General features: G+C 41.9%; 1 pseudogene; it reads right to left on the bottom strand.

Annotated features, from left to right (window-relative positions):
- The window catches only part of LOC139591828 (2-oxoglutarate receptor 1-like), a 37,407-nt pseudogene that overhangs the window by 11,634 nt on the left and 13,049 nt on the right, over positions 1 to 12,724 (bottom strand).

Genomic DNA, 12,724 nt, shown 5'->3' with positions numbered 1-12,724 from the left:
CATCATGGAAATTGTACATGCTATAAAGAGCATATGGGGAGTCATGGAGAGGCCAAGCATGTGAAGTCAGGAGTTCCAGCTTATCCCTATACACCTGGATGAAGGACTTTCTGCATTTTACTTATGAGTTCTTGTCAATATATAGGAGATAGGGTTTTTTTTATTGTTTTTCACTTCATTGTCTAAGAAACAATTTTCTGCTCTGGTATGGTATTTTGGAAGACTGGATATTGTTCTGGAATTACAATTCAAATTATATTAAAATGGCATCATTACTTGGTTTCTTCATCTCAGATTTAGTGTTTGTAGTTCAGGAAAAGATTTGAAAACTTATGAATAGCTGGAAAAGAGCTTCAGGAGTAAATGGTATACTGGGAGATGTTGTGACATGTCTTGCAAGACATTGAGGCTTTAGAGATTGTCTCTGACTAGTTTATTTGGGAGCATATTTAAACAGAAACAGGTGATAGCTGTGATCCCATTCATTGGAAGAGATTCCTGGCATCAGTGTAGCTTAAGATATGCCAGTCCAGGGTGGCAGTGAAGAACAAGTAATTCTTTATGGGGGTGGGTAGCTACTAAAACAATTGCCTGTAGTAATATGGTACTTTACCTTTGGAATTTTTGCACCACTGTTGAGTGTCTTTTGCATAAATATTAGTACAGTCACAGAGAAACATGAGATGATATTGTCAGACAACTTTGCAGGACAGATTCATAGGGTTTGAAGGCTCTAGAAAATACAATCTAAAGGTTGTATCCCCAAGACCATGTACACTCAAGGCCATAGGATTTTAGCTCTGAATTCCCATAACTTGTATTAAGCATGGGGTTTTTTTTTAGTTATTACTAGAAGGACAATTTTGATTTGAAGAGAGAGAGAGAGAAAAAATCCTCTTATTCCTTTGATAGTTTGTTCTAATGGCAAATCATGCCCACAGTTGAAATCACGTTTAGATTTTAGTATGACTCTCTAGTTTGTACTTTCAGCCTTTCAAGTTCTTCATGTGTGTCTATGCTCTAAGGAGAGAGAACCCATTTAGCAATTGCTGTTTTGTGTTTGTGGAAATATTTAAATGTAATAATCCAATCCTCTTTCGCACTTCTTCCTGATCGTTTTGTCTCGTAGGCATTCTGGGATAACATCTGACCTCCTCTACCTATTCGTCATCCTGGCTTTGTGAGGTGGAACTTTATGTCCTGCAGCCTCCATGCTGGGTTTCTGTATCTCTGGCTGGAGCCACATCTCTGCCTGCAGTACCAGACTCACAGACACCCCAGGCACCCCCAGTGTGCATGCACCAGTCAGCTCTGCCCAAGCTGCCTCAGGACTCTGCTGAGGTGTCAGGGGTGGACTGTTCTGTACACTCCACCCTTCCAAGCCCTAACATTCTCTTGCAGCAATCCGTGAATCTTTCCTGCTTTTCTGTCTCTTTATCTGCTCATCATTAAGGTATTCCTTCTTAGTGTGACTGGAGCTCCAGCTGATGATGCTGGGCACTTTCTGCCCTGCCATGGGGGAGAGATGGGAGGAGAGATCCTTGTATCCCTGTTCCCTTGAAAATTCTAAAAACTGAGAAAATCTTCCCCTCCACCTCTTACTGGTGGGGAGATGGGAATATAAAGAGATGTACTGGGCTAGGAAACCATCACCCAGAGTAGGAAAAGCAGAAAGAAAAATTGCTATTAGTAGGGTCTAAGAATCACAAAAAACTCATGCTGATGCTGCATCAGCAGCAACAGAACAAAGAATGTATTGTGCTGCCCACTTTTATCATACAGAGCAGTGAAATTATGCAGCCAAGCAACTGCTGCCACACAAATTCAGCAAGGAAAGCCTCCATAGCATAGCCCCTTGTCAGGGTATCTCTCCTGCTTTTCAGGTGTGACTGTGGTGGGCTGTGTGGTCACCAGCTTGCTGCCAAAATACAAATACCTTAAAGGGATTCAGTTGTTAGAGGTTGCCTCCTTCTGTCAGAAAATAAATGGGATGCTTCTGCTGTCATTCCAAGCAAAACCTGGTTGCTTTTTTCTCCTTGGAAATAGATTTTCTTAAATAATTTAGTTATTTCAAATTCTTTGCTGAAATTGAGATGTTCCTTAGCATGTATTTTTACACAAATCCCATGTGATCCATTGTGTAATCTCCCTATAAACAGCTTTGAACAATTTTCATGCTGTGTGAAGAATGACTTTGAAATTACTCTGTCATTATGTTTTGGGTCTCTTATCCTGAAGACTTCAAAGATGTTATCTGTCAGATTGCCAGATTTCACATTGACTGATACGAGGTTTTCAAAAGTGTTTTGGGCATCAGTGGGGGTGGATACTAATTGTCCTTGATTCCCCCAACAAATATCACCTGACTTCATTGGCCACAGGCTTCCTTCCTGCTATGTTGCTCCCCTCTTTTCCCAACAGAGAGGTTTTATACTTGCAGTTGAGAGATTTTTAAGGGTCTACCGTTGAAATGCATTCACCAGTTGTCATCAAGGCGATTTAAAACATGCACAAAACGCACACATACATTTTCATCCACACACACAGCTTTTCCTTTGGCAAAAACTTCCCTTTTCCTTTGATTCTGCACAAAATTCCCAGGGTGCAGATGTCCTGTGAGCACTGGCAGCTTAGCAGTTTTCACTGCTGAGGCACCTACACCATGTGTTCTTCCGGCTATTCATTGCCCTTCCTGCCCCGAGCACTTCCTTCCTGCCCTCAGTGGGAAACTCAGACTGCTAAAACCTGGTGGATGCCAGCACCTCTGTTTCTCTCCCTTGTTGTTACATCTTTGCCCCCATGGACGTATCACTGTGACTGCAGGACTTAGCAGGGTAGATGGGTGCATGCTGGATGGATCCATGCCCTTCCTGTGCATGGCAGCTCTGCAAGTCAGATGTCGATATTCCAGGGACATAAGTCTGTTGTCAATTTATTTTTCCACATGTTTTGTAAATGTTTCTTGGAATGAAACAACAAAATCATTGAAGAATGCCAAAAATATTTGTGAGGCCTTGTACAGCAAGACAGGAAATGTTAGTCTTTGGTGTGTTTTATTTTTCTTTCTTGAAGATCTCATGCTGTGGGAAGATTAGCTCAGGCAAAAACCTAAAATTTCCATGGATTGCCTTTGCCTTTGTGTCCTGTCACTGGATGACAAGAATAAAAGTCTTGCATATGACATCCTCATCCAGCACAGTTACCAAATACTGAGCATGTTCAGTGAAAGAGCAGATGAGGGTGCAGATCTAGGCATAATAATCACCTCTTGTGAAACATTTCTTCATCCCAAGCAGTGCCTGAGCCAGTCTGTCAGTGTCTGCATAGTCTTGGTGTCTGTGTAGTCTTCACCTTGCATGCTCAGCTGGCCCACAGGCCCAATGGTGTTTCAAAATGCCTGTGTCTTCCCTTATTGCCTCTATCACTGCCTTTTTGTGGCCAAAACCCAAAAATGTCATCCAGTCAAATTTTGTTGGAAGCATTTGGAGATCACAGTAAGACAAATCTTTTCTCCCTCAAGATATCCAGGAGGTGGAACAGGCCACACACAGAGGTTGTGCAGGTGGCATCCCTGGAGATTTACAAATCCCAGCTGGGCACAGTCCTGAGAAACCTGGTCTGAAATTAGTGCCAACCCTGTTTGGAGCAGACAATTGTACTGGAGGCCTCCTGATGCCCCTGCCAACCTCCTTGACTCCAGGATTTTTGCTCCTATGAAGTCTGCAAGCTGTAAAAGTCAAGGGTAAGACTAGGCCATCATTTCAAGAATGAGAAGTATCTAAGTGTTCTACTGCTCCAGGAAAGACAGACCTTATAGGAAAGCTACCCTGTGTTGCATCTAATCCTTTCCACAGCTAGAGAGTTCTTGTCTGTTCACTCCCTGTTTCTCATGAGGCTGCAAAACCAAAATTTTCAGCTGAAAGAGCTTAATTTTTCTGTTTTATTAGTCCTCAGTATTATGCAGTCCTTTATATTCTTTCTTAATACCTAAGATCTGGATATGTATGGCTGTGTGCATGTCTGTGTGCTTGGTTATATTGAGAATTCACATGCAGAAAGTAGCCTGTATTTGGATAGAAAATTGTATCTGGAAATTACTCATTTGACTTGACTTGGGGTCTGAAAAATATTTCTACTGTTTAATCTCATTTCTGATAAGCAAATTGTCAGGTTTGTTTTTAATGGGAAAGCTTTTTCTTCAGGTCTGCACTGTGGTATTTCAGCATAGGACAGGGCAAAGGTCACACACATGTCCATATGGAGAGACCTTGGGATCTGTTCACAGATTAGATTGTACCCATTGTCAGTATCAGAATGCTTCAATGTATTTGATTTAATTTGATTTTCACAGCCCAGATTCTCATTCCCTGCAGATTCCTCTTCAAAATGAAAAAGGATTTGGCTCTCTAGTTACACACCCCCAACTACTGAGAGCTCCCACCTTCTTGATCAGTCAGTTTTGAGTTGCTAGTCATACTGCTTTGGTCATGTGTGCCCTAGCCTTGGGAATTACAGCTCCAAATTCCATTTTTCTTCATCAACCAGAAGTCTGGGTGATTGAATAATATTTACTAAAATACTGTCTCTCATTCATTTTAACTGAGAATACAATCTGAAAATCTGAGGGTGGAAATGAGCTAAGGCATTGGTCCCTCTCAGTGAGGATTTTGGCCAGTGGGACAGCACTGCATCCCCTCTGGGCTGCTGGTGCTGATGGACAGTAGATGTCACTCTTGCCTAGCATATAGAATCATGGAACAGTTTGGATTGGAAGGGACCTTTAAAGGTCATCTAGCCCAAGCCCTTACAATGAGCAGGGGCATCTTCAGCTAGATCGGGTTACTTAAAGCCCCATTCAAACTGTCCTTGAATATTTCCAGGGATGGGCATCCACATCTTCCCTAGGCAACCTCTTGGGTTTCTCTACTGAAATGCTGTATCCTTAGTTAAGTGTGTATAGCTGTGAGGGAAGAGTGACTGATCATAATTGCTACTGAGTGAAATCTTTATTTTGAGATAAGAAAATGGCTACTTTTAGATAGAAAAGGATAACTTTTATAGAATCATAGAATGTGCTTTGATTGGAAAGGACTCTCAGAGATCAGCTAGTTCCACCCCTGCCCCTGCTATGGGCAGGGACACTTTTAACCACACCAGCTTGGTCTTGAATGCTTGAGGGATGGGACATGCACAGTTTCTCTGGGCAGCCTGTTCCAGTGACTTACCACCCTCACAGTAAAGAATTTATTCTGTATATCTAATCTAAACTACCCTCCTTTGGTTTAAAGCCATTGCCCCTGGTCTTATCACTGCATGTCCTTGTAAAAAGCCCCCCTACAGCCTTCTTATAAGCCCTCTCTAAGTATTCAAAGACTGAAATAAAGTATGCTCAGAGCCTTCTCCTTCCTAAATAGGATATTTTAACTATTCCTTGTTCTTAGTCCCTAAAGAAAGGTATATGGAATCCCTAATGAAATGTGTATTTCTGGTGTGGTTTTGGTACAGGGTTTTTTTTTTTGGTGGGTTGTTTTTGGTTTGGTTTTTTTTGGTGGGGTTTTTTTTTTGTTTGTTTGTTTTTTGTTTGTTTGTTTGTTTCATTGGTTTGTTTTAGCTCTGTCTTTGAAATGTGTTTTGGGCCCCTGCTAAATCTGGTCCAAAAATCACCATTTTGATACATTAATCTGTGGAAACTTAATAGTAAATTTGGGCACTGAGAGGCTAAAGGAGAATTTCTTGGCCATCCATCTTATGTGTGAAGAACAAATTCTGTGACAGTGCCTGACAGAGGAAGGCTGCCAGCCCAAGCCATGCAGGCAAGGCCTGCTTTCCTTTCTGCTCAGCAGCTCTCTAGCAGCTGAGCAACCACTTCACAACTGCAACATCACTGTTGTCCCCCAAACACTGGGGCTGGAGCTTTCAAAAGGCTGCAGACAAGTTCCTACATTTGAGAGTGTCAGTATATCACACTTATGTTTTAATAATGTATTCAGAGGCCCTTTGAGACCAGTCCATTGGGAGAACAGACAACGCACAGGAAAAATGCCTGCAAAACTGCAACCTGTGGGAGGACCTGTACTGTTTGCCTTTTTTCTCAGTAAGTTAAGAATCAGGTTCCCTAAAAAGAAAGATTAGTTGCTTTCACAGTGAGGACAACTCTCACTGTATATCACAATAAACTTCATTTTTTAACAATGTGGGGAAATCACAGTGATTTCTGACTTCCTCTCAAGATCTGGCAGGTGGTCTCCTATAAAAATCAGTTGCTCTCTCAAACAGTGGCCTTTCAAAGGGTTTTTCACATAAGATAATTTTCCTGATGGAAAGAAAAATCCATTGTTTGGATATAATAATTACACAAATGCTTCCATTTGTGTCTGGATCCCACGAGTTTCACTGCTCGGACCAGAAGGTGTTTCCAAAAAGAGACACCAATTTTCTTTATAATTAATGTCTTCTGTGGATATACAATTTCAAGAGAAAAGCAAAATTGAAGAATTGCACAAGTGGGACATCATTTGAGAGAGATGCTGAAGGCAAGATACTTCACAAATACACATCTGCCACAGATTGCATTCCTTCTGAATCCCACTCTATACCCACTCCAACAGAGATATTAGTCAAGCATTAAATGCTTGTTTATGGAAGAATCTTTGAAAAACGCCAGATTTATCAAATTAGCAGTGCTATTAATAACCCTGTCAGGGTTGTATGTCAGCCTGGCAGTTCTTGAATTTCTCCAGAGGAAGTCAATGTACACCTTCTTTCAGTGAGTTACATCCACCTAATCACAGATTGTGCAAAATCATGGCAGTATGTCAAAAAAAAAGTTAAATTGTAGGCATCTGTATAAGTCTAATTAAACAAGGGGTTTGGATAATATAAAGGGAAGTCTCATTAATTCAACCATACATAGTAATTTGCAATAGTAGTTAGCTGAAAAGGATCATTTGGAAATAGGGTGCTCTCACAGGTGAGACACACTGAACAACAGCCTGTAGTGGCTCTGGATTAACTGGGGCTTATTTAAGAAACAGGAGATTTACTCTGCTTTCTGAGCCACCTGCTCCCTGGCTGACCCCAGCACTTTGGTCACAAAGTGTCCCCATCCCTCTCTGCAGGGACAAGGCACTGACTGGGGACAACCCAGCAGAAAGTCAGGGGCTGGTTTGTGCTGTGCTGCTGCTCTCCATTAACAGCCTCAGGCATTATGGGCTGCAAGCTGTCCATGGTGTCCTCCATCTTCCCCACTGCTGGGTTATGCCTTCAGGCCAGATACATGCTGCTGTTTTTCCAGACTCACTTCTTCTTTCTGAGATTGCTACTTCACTTTGGGGGCTCCTCTCATCAGCACCAGCTCCTCTTTACATCACCTGTAGCCTCATTTTCCTGGTCTGAATAGTCCATGTGCAAAACATGCACAACATGTGGTCAGTTTCCTAATTGTAGGGTTCATCTCACTTTTATTTGTTAATTGGAGGATGTGCTGTGTTTGTCCAGTTCAGGTGGGATGAAATTTTACAACCAGCATATACCAGTTGTAGCTGTCAAGCCGCAGGAATCAACTTGAGAATTTCAGAAATTCACCCCTATGCTGACATATCTACACCCAATATTCTGCTGCCTGTTTGAATTCAGAATTATTTTTCATCTTGTTCTTTTTCTGTCAAGCACAGAAACTTAGGATACCTATTTTTTGATCCAAGATTTCACATTAGGCTTGCTGTGTTCTGAAGCCTTGCCACTAGGTGGTAATGTTTTCATCCTTTAAAAAAAACAACTAAACAAACAAAAACCTAGAAAACCAAAACACCCACAAACCTCCTTTGGAAGCATAGACTCAAACTTGAATTATTTCTGTGAGGCTTATATGTTTTATGAAGGGATCAGAAAAAATATGGCTGTTCTGATGTAAAGCCTTTGATTATCAGCTCATTGCACAGCCACATGCCTGTCAGGCAAACAAAAGACGTGGGAGACTTATGCTGGCCTCATGCTTTTCCTTACTGTGAGCAGAAGTTTGGCAGGACAGGAAAATTGGGCTTTATAGACATATTTTGAATGAAATATGTGATTATGAAACATTATGCAAGGGTTTCCTTTTTTATATCTCTTGAAATGGAGCTATTATGCAGGGCTGTAATGCCTCTATGGATGCCATACAGTAGCTATGCACATATTTACCATGCTGAAAGGCAACATTCCTGAGCTTTGTGTCTCTCTTTTAGGACATGGCAGTGAAGACTAATGAAAACAGCTGGGCTGTGCCATCTCCCACTTACAGTAATTTTCCATTCAACAGCAGCTCACAGCAAGAGTGTCAGTGAAGCTTATCCTCAAGTGCTGGGCTCAGCCACTCAAGGTCTTGTGCCATCTTGTGCCAAGAAGGTTTGAGGCATTTTCCCACCACTTCATCCTCTGTTTCTTATAACATGGAGGGTACAGTATGCTCATGAGAGGCAGGATATTCAGGTTTACAACCTTGGTGACCATACCAGAAGTTAAACCCCATTTCCCAAGTGAGCACTGCAGTTTGCTGGCCGCCCACTCAGGGGGTGGCAGAAACTTTCTGCAATGCTTATGACCATAGCTACCCACTCCAGCCTGATTCTAATGTCAGATTTAAAACCTGGGGAAAGTGGTTTTGGCATGGGGAAAAAACAAACTCAGCATTTTTGCCATGTTAGCTGCTTTCTCTAAAAAATATTACCCAAATCTAACAATAATAGTTCCCACAATAAAATTCATTGCTAGAAGCTCAAAAGGAAAACTCCTACAGCAATACATATGGACAGTAAAATAATTGCTGGAAAGGGCTTTTTCCTCTCTCTTTGAAACTGTTTGTGCTCCCAGTGATATGAATGCAAGAACTTTTTCTTATGTTTGCAGTCAGCCTTGCCTTACCTGCTGTCATCTACCAAAGTCTGCTCCATACCTTGCTGAGAGTGTGACAGCTGAAGGAAAAATAAGTTATACAGTGAGCCTCATGCACATATGCACTGCAGCCTTAGGGCTACACAAAGCAAAATATATTATGGTGTTGGAAAAAAAATTTTTTTTCCAAAGGTTCATCACTATGAAGTGAAAAAAAAAATTATAGATACACCAAAATGTCAAAAGGCTTCTTCTTGGCTATATTCTGGTCAAATTTCAGTATGCTTCCCCTCTGACTTTGCCTAAATAATTGTTTAGAAAATAAATAAGATATGTGTACACAATATATGTGTATATTTTTGTCAGAAGACACGATGTTTCCCAGTATTTTCCTTGTTCAAGGATCAAGGACATTTCTGATTAAACAGAAATGGGCTGCCTTTCAACAGGGACCAAGACTGGCATTGTCAATGAAAGTCTATAAAATGTTACAAAAATTGAGGAACTATTACAGTGGTGCAGCTAGAAGGGAATTAACTCTTTGGTTATTTGCTGTCTTTAAAGGAGTGATTATATTACTTTTTAATGCTGACAACTGGGTAATTTCAGTCAGTGCTTTAAAATCACTTATTGAATAGTTGACCATACTCTTCAGTGGTAACTGACATTCCCAATATTAGTGTTTAATACCTTTCTTACACTGTGAGATCTTTATGTGTCATGGTTTAAAATACTTTCCAGTGGGCTGCTGATACTGCAGTATTTTCAAGGTAAAAAGAGTGTTTACCAAAAAGATATTCTCATTTGGTTTTGTCAGCCTCATTTACCAAGCCTAGATGGAAAGCACTGAAAATTTTTTCACCAGGGCCAGGGTGGAAAACAGCCCTGGTGCAACTTAGACTTTTGGTTCTGTTAAAAGAAACAATTAGACACAGGACTTGGACTTGCAAGTATGACACAAATAATTCATCTGTTAAAAGATATCTGTTAAAAACTTAGTCTAACGTTCCAGACAGGAAAGCGAAAAGGTGGAATCAGTGCTGAACTAAAGATTTCCCAAAGCGAGACAAGGAGTGAAATGGGTGCTAAGACTGGGAAGAGAATTGCAAGAGAGCTACCAACAAAAGCAGAGGGTGGGAAGAAAGGGAAAGGCTCGTTTCCCGCGATGCCCCGCATGTGACTGAGTGCCATGGCACAGCGAAGGCTGCGCGGCTGCCAAGGGCACGCAGTTGTTTTCCCCTGCAGTCACGAGCAAGTGACTTGGCAGGAGGTAGAGGTTTGGTGGGTACTGTGCAGTTCAAAGGATATTCTGACCTTCACTGTAGGACTTCACGCTCAGCAGGCCCAGCGGAGGCATGGGCGGTAAGGGCAGCTGGAAGCGTTTCCCAGGGACAGGAATTTTAAACAATGTGTCCATACCAAGGCAGAACATCTCTGAGCTGACACAGCTCTGTGACTGTGCACAGTGAAGGCCTGGGAGCTGCCAGTGTCACCCACTTTGTCAGAGAACAGCAATAATGAGCACTGGCCTAATTTGGGAAATCTCCAAGGATCCTCCACTTTCCCAGGCAAACATCTCCACCTTTATGTGGTGCTTCACGGGGAAAATTCTGTTTCATTGCTTGGCACTGACATTTTCCTTGCTGCCCCAGTGACTGTGTCACCACTTGCCCTTTGATGGACACCTTGGAGTAGGGTTGGGTTTCCTCCCTCTCTCACCAGCCAAATTCTGCCTCTTCTCCTCCCAGCACCACCTGGATGCCCCCACCCCAACCCTGAGCATCCCTCCTGTGGGGCCTGGCTGACTTTTTCCAGGGGGCTGCCAAATGCTGTACTCCTTTCCCTGTGGGGAGGAGGCAATGGGAACCCCAAGAAAGCTCTTACCCCAGGGAAGGCAGGAAGGGCTCTTCCCCTGCCCTTTAACAAAATACTCCTCTGATGGCCTGCTCCGAATGTTTCTGTTGTTTCGTTTTTGGTAATGCTTTCAATAAGAAAAACTTCATTATGATGCCGTTCCTTATTTGTATCTCAATCTAATAAACTTACTACCCTTCCACCTTGACATTTATATGTTACTAATGCATGGATCAGAATCTTTGCAGTGTATTTGGCCTAGGTGAAGGTCATTTGCTTGTGAGCAGGGAGCAGACCTAAGTTATTGCATGATGTAAGTTATCATAACATATGTATGTGAGGTGCTGCAGCTGAATTTGCTTTAAGACTTCACATTGCTTAATTGCAAACAAAAGGAGCACTGCTATGTGTTGTTTTCATGTTTGTGCACAGTGCTTGCTCAATTTGTGTACAATTAAAACCATGAAAAACTCTGTTTAGGGAGTCACTTGCTGCCTTTTCCTTATGGAGAGACAAAAACCCAAGAAGAACAAGGAGGAACAATCACACAAATCCCCTTAATAGCAGTAAAAGAAGTACAATCATAAAGATGACAGTTTAATGGAGATTTGTTTGAACAGTATGTTTTCCTTTTAACCAGTTATTGTGCTGCATTACTAAAGGTTTTCAACACCCTGAAATGGAGCTGCTAGAAACATTATGAGGCTTGCAATCATCTTACATGTTGGGCCACTGGTCAGGCATGTAAAAGGTCTGTCTGAGCTTTCAGAGCAGCAAGAAATGTGCTAAACCTTGGAAACCAAATCATCTTCCATATATCAGCTGTTATGCTTTAGTTGTCAGTCTGAATTTTTTATATACAAATTAGCTTTTTCAAACAAAGAAGAGTTTGTCTATTACCAGGAGATAATGCTGTCACTTGATAAGACTTAATTTTTCTGGTTGTTATAAATAACTTTGTTGTAATAATTTTGGCCTGATTTCTTGGCAAAGTCCCTGGCTTGTACAGCAAAGGAAAGTCTGCAGAGTTACCATACATGGGACCAACTATAACAAACTCTCTCCACAAAATTAATCAGAAGACTGGGATTTCCTTTACAAAGGTTGTAAGAACTTATGGATTTTATAGTAAGTGCTTCCAGAAAAATACTACAACACTGAAATATAAAAGTAATGTCAAACCCAAAAAAAGGTTTCTCTGTGCCTGGAGAAAGCTAACAGGAAGATATTTAAAATACAGACATATATTTTTATAAAGCAGATGTATAACTCTTGTTTTTTCCTACTCTTTCTTCTGCTTCTATTGCTTCTCCTATAAACTACCAAAAGAAATGAAAGGAACTTGATGACCTGATCTGGGCATTGTAATCTCTCATGCAGATTTCATTGTTCACTCCTCTCTCACAAGCCATGCTGGACTTCCCTCAGTGACTGTCAGAGGCCAGAACCAGCTGTTCAGCTGTGTAACAGTGGCAGCACAAAAATAGCCATTCTGCTCAGCACTTGCAGCCACATCCACCTCCATAACAGGCACTGGGGTGTGTGCATGACACCCCTCTGCAAAATTGCTGCATGATGTGATGGTTGGCACCCACTGCAGTGTCTGAGCCCTGGCTGCCATGGATAAGCCCCATTAGTCATTAGTGCCCTGTCTGCAGGACAGCAGGGGTTTTGGTGTCACAGCTCTCCACTGGTTCCTGGTGGAAGAGGGGTCAGTGGTGGAAGCTGCCTCCTTGCCAACCTCCTTTAGCTGTCACAACTTTTTTCACTGAAATTCCAGAGCAAGAACATTCATCTCTCACACAGACCTGCAGGATAGCCTGGCTCATGGGTACACCACCCTCCTCATCACCCTCTTCCCCACAGCCATACACAGATGGAAAGTCTCCCACAGCTGCCATCCACTCTTTCCCACGAGGAAACCTGGGTTCCTGCGGAAGCTTTCATTCCCTACATTTGCACCAACAGCAATAAGAGGAAATACATTTGAAGGAGGAAT

This window comes from Agelaius tricolor, unplaced genomic scaffold (genome assembly GCF_023055355.1).
Source record: "Agelaius tricolor isolate 1412-34295 unplaced genomic scaffold, bAgeTri1.0.p SCAF_7, whole genome shotgun sequence".
Lineage (NCBI taxonomy): Eukaryota > Metazoa > Chordata > Aves > Passeriformes > Icteridae > Agelaius > Agelaius tricolor.
The sequence above is the reverse complement of the archived record's forward strand: the minus strand, read 5'-3'. Positions and strand labels throughout refer to the sequence as shown.